Consider the following 5,252-nt stretch of genomic DNA (forward strand, 5'->3'; position numbering starts at 1 on the left):
ACGATGACTACCAGATCAACCGTATCGGTACATGCCGTACAGTTTCCTTGGTCTAATGTCATATACTTAAGGTATCTCGAGATTCGGGTTAGAATCTTTCACACAAGCAAAATACCCAAGCAAGCCTTTGAAAAATAGAGCAATCAAGTCAATCAATTGAAAACATCGACCTATTCTCTTAAGGTAACCCCTTTTGAAAACATTTTGTTTTTTGAAAGTATCTCCCCAGCAGAGTCGCCAGTTCTGTGGACCTCCGATTTTTTTTAATACCGGGCCATACCTCTGATCTGTAGAGATACGTGAACTGACTCCTTTTTGTCGCTTAATGCTTTCGCATTTTTGAAAAATTCACAGAGTCGCCACCGACCTTTTATTTTATCCAATTAAGGAAAGGTTTATAAAAGACACAGAAAAAAGACCTTTAAGAAATTCTGGGTAAGGGGGTAGGTTATACAAAGGGAAGGTGTTAGCACCCTTTGTATCCATGGTTATCCATGGGCTCTTAAGTTTGCTTAGCTCACTTGTTTTTCGATCACTTTTCAATTGCTCTGAAATTGCTCATATGTGGTTTCAAATACCTTTGTAAATTGAATTTTGTAATGATCCGTGTGTGGATGTATACAAAATGCTTGTTTATCTTTCGAAAGATGTTTTGAAAAGAACGTTAACTTTGTAATAATCCGTGTTTGGATGTATACAAAGTATTGTCTTTTTTGAAAGTTTTGAAAAATCAACAGTGTATGAGAATTTTGTTTGTTTTGATTTGAGCAAGCAAACTAGGAGGTCTACCCTGAGTTGTAAGGTCTTTATCCTATTTCCTTTAAAAATCTATCCTTTCACCGGATATAAAAGCAAGGTTCGATTTTGTACTCGAAACAGTAAAATTTGACTTTGATTTTGAAAAGAATGAGGAGGGATTACCTTAAGAGGTGCAAGTGTGATTGTGATTGGATTCAGATATTTATCTTTGAAGTTAGTGATCTAACGGTTCAATTTTATCTTTGACATACACGCAGTTTATATTTGCTGGAAATTAAAGTGCGGAAATGTAAAGTGCGGAAAGTAAATCTACGCTATTACATCGGTTGTGCAGGAAATGTAAACTAGCCTATTTACATGAATTTGACATCCTATACATTTATCTAGGAATTTAAATTGCAAGAAAAATAAAAGGCATGTTTTTGGATTTTTTATGATTGGTTTTAATTATAATTAATGCATGATTAATTAAATTAAAATGAAGAAAAAAGATGGAAATATATTTAAACCTAGAAATTAAGTTTGAAATATGTACAAAATATTTGTTAATTAATTTTAAAACAAAACTAATTTTTTTTGGAATTTTTGGAAATTGATTTGAAATTGATTTAAGTTAATTAAAACATAATTATGCAAATAATTATACAAATAATTAAAACTTAAAAAGAAAATTATTCAAAATATGTACAAAATTAGTTTATAATATATAAACAATATTTAACACAAAGAACAATTTTTTTTTTTAGGATTTTTTGATTGGTTAGAATAATTAAAAAGAAAATATATAAATATATACTAATTAATTATGCAAAATATTGAAATTTTGAAGAAAAATAAAATATTTTTATTTCAGAAAATAATATATTATTTTAGAAGTCTAAAAATATTTTTTGTGTATTTTTTGGATTTTTTAAACTATTTTTAATTAATTTATCAAAGAAATTAAAATAAAATAGAAGATAAAAAAGGATACTTATCCAGTGTGGAATTTGAATGAAGGTTCATGGTGTGGTTGCATGTCTGGTGCGTTGGATTGAGTTGGCGAGATTGATCAAGTGGTTCAGATCTGAAGGCACATGATATGATGATGAGTAGTATACACTGAATTCAAGGAGAATTCAAAGTTTCTGTCTGGGGCCCACGCTGGATTGACCAGCGAATGAGAGCCAAGGAAGAGGCCACGCAGGCGCGCTGAAAAGTCAACATTGGAGCTGACGAACCACGCTTGGACGCGTGGTCGTCTTCAACCTCCAGAGGTGGGATTTTTAGACTCAAATAGCGGGGGTTTTTAACCTCCCCTATTTGGACGTTAAAACATACAGTTTTTTAGCAACTGATGAACCTGCAAAAAAATACGTGTTAGCAATGAAAGATAGCAACCCAGATCCACTAAACATGATGCCCTGAGTTCATTGGTGGTGTTAGTTTTGCAATTTGAGGCCTGTAGCCATGGGTTCGAAGAGATTCAAGCAAGAACACTCATATGTATGTATCAATGGTATATGGCTATCCTCACGTGGGAATTCTAATGTTAAGGCCCAGATCACTCATATAAGACCTCATGAGCATATTAGAATGGTTAGTTTGCATTGAAATTAATTGCATGTAGGAAAACGAAAATAAAGTTCATATGTACATGGAGAACATTATATTCTTTATATGACTCTCATGGGCCTGTGTTAAGCGTTCAATCTTACTCTATGATGTTGGAGAAGATGATTAAAAAGCTTGGTTTGTATTAATATTGATTGGAGAATTGAATTTGAAATTTACAAAGTGTATGTATTTTTTTGGAGAATTTTATGATAAAGATGGCCAAGCTCTTCTTCTATTTCGTCCCCCTTTTCTTTTTTTGCTCTCCTGTTGCTGAAGTATGATAGCTCATTTATAGCCCAAAGTTGCTTGGAACTCAAGCTAAGAAGCTTTGTTGCCTTTGTTGAAAGTTTGGTTCTTTAATATTAAAAAACCTTGAATTTTTGACCAACTTTGACTCCATTCAATGCTCTTGCCTTGGACACCAATCTTCTGCAGAAAATTGAAGACTTTGGAGGTGAGTCATGCTTAGAGATCAAGCTACTAATTATCCTTGCCATTTTCCTTTAATTTTAATCTTAAAATAAGATAAAATTATGTCAAAAAATGGATAATATAGAAGTGGGGTTTGTCTTGGTCGTGGGAGGCCCATAGTAACATGGCAAAGATGTTTGGACCATAAAAACTTGGCATCTTTTGGAAAAAAAACATTTTTGAGCAATGTTGATTTCATGCATTTTCCCAAAATTTAGCCAACTTCAACAAGGTGTAAATCCCTCAATTTTTGTCATATGAAGGAGATCTTGCACTTTTTGGAAACCTCAAAGAGTCCTCTAACCAATGTCTTTGGTCTCATATCAAAATGATTTTTGGTTCTCCTTGTGTGTCCTTTTGAAAAAAGTGTCTTTTTGTTGATTTTGAAAATGACCTGCAATGTCTTTGGCCATATTTTTCAAATGGTGAATCCAATGACCATGGGATCAATGGCATTTGAAAGATAATTGAATTTCCTTCCCAATGAGCTTTGGTTGGCATTTTTTGGATGAAGGATGAGAGAGTTATGATCAGTCAAAGTTGAGTTGACTTTTCAGGCAAAAACCCTAATTTTGAATCTTAGGGTTTTGTTGATTTTTGATCTTTCCTTGATGAATTGTGATCATCCAATGATCAAATGTTGAATCCTTTGACAAAATATGGACTTTGACAAAAAATTTCATTTTTGACTGTCAGTTGACTTTTCTGGTCAAACGGGTCGTCTGTTGACTGTTTGAGCTGCTGACGGTGCGTCTGAGTGAATTGAAGTTTGAAAATTTGTATGATGGTACTTTGAGATATATGGATGTGTATGAAATCCATTTGAGCTCTCAAAAACTTGTTGCTCCTGTAAAAACAAGAAAAACCCTGATTAGGGACTGTTTGTGTAGGAGACAGTTAAGCGTACCTGATTTTTGTGCAGTGCTGAGTTTCTGCTAATCGCGTGATATTCAGAAGACTTCTAACACAAAAATCTTGGAAATTTGAATTGTGAAAGATTGATTTGATTGATGATACAAAACACCGTGAATTGTACTGCCAGCAGTTTGGCTGTCAACTGACTGTCCCGGTATTGAAACAGCAGTTAAAAGTGAAAAATCAACAGTCAAAGTTAATTTTCTTTTTTGTTGTTTTTTGTTTTTGTTTTTGTTTTTGTTTTATGTGAAAAATGAAAGTTTATTTACATGACTTGTTAGAAAAACACAGACATAATAAATAACTAACATTTACGGTATGCAGGCAAAATTACAGATAATAACCCTGAAAATCATTTAATGCACAGAAATAAGAATATTTGACTGGCAGAAAACACACAAAATATTATCTTAGTAATTAAGCAATATTATGACAAATAGCACAACATTTAATACTGACAGTACAAATATTACATACTATATTGAACAGTACGACGAATGAACGGTACATTTAAGAAATAAGAAATACGGCAAATTTTAAGAATGACGATTAATGACCCATGCTATGAACAATAACATGTAGATGATTGGGAGCATAACCATTGCAGGTCCACACTCCTCAGGACTATGCAGGCAGAAGAAAGTCATGATCACCGTAGCAATGGTGATGACTGTAAGAAACAGTGTCTCTATCCACTTTGCCATTCTTGTCAGGGAAGAAGAGAAAATAGATATGAGGTAGGAATTTGAAAGATGAATTGGAATTTGATGTGAGATTTTATGAAAGAAAATGAGAGGTATTTATAGAATGGAAAGAAGGAAAGAGACGTTGGGGAATGATGTGATTCCGTACAAAAGGAAAATTTGAGTGGAAGTAAGATTTGAAAGAAAGTGTATGATAGTGTTGGAAAAAGGAGAGATTTGATTTTTGAAAAAGAGATTTGAAAAGATTTTTGCAAATAATGGAATATAGTACAAAAATTAGTGGGAAACAAAAGATAATAATAATCTACTTGTTACCAGTACAGTCTGAGTTTCCTGATTCTGCGCCTGCAAAAAGATTTAACTCTGTACCAATTGTGTCAGTACTATTTATCTGTAAATAAATAAATAGCATGTGTGAAGTAATAAACAGTATTTGGTGTTTGCGTAAGAACAAATTCAACTGCAAGCCAAATTACTGTATAAGAAAAATTCTAAAAACTAAGTATTTCATATGTCAGGATATTTGTTGAAATAAAAATCCATGATTATATGAGACCCTTAATTTTCAGATTGGAGTTTTCTTGAAAAATATGTGGGCAAATTTTGGGGTATAACACCTGCTTTGATACCAATTGAAATTCTGGTAAGACAGAACTCAGATGTCATATATGGATGTCATGACATCTGATCTGACATTTATAAAAATAGACAAGATAGGAATACAAATAATAGTGTAGAAAATAAATAACACACATAATTGTTCACCCAGTTCGGTTTAACTACCTACTCGGGGGGCTACCAAGCCAA

The sequence above is a fragment of the Vicia villosa genome, unplaced genomic scaffold (genome assembly GCF_029867415.1).
Source record: "Vicia villosa cultivar HV-30 ecotype Madison, WI unplaced genomic scaffold, Vvil1.0 ctg.003551F_1_1, whole genome shotgun sequence".
NCBI lineage: Eukaryota > Viridiplantae > Streptophyta > Magnoliopsida > Fabales > Fabaceae > Vicia > Vicia villosa.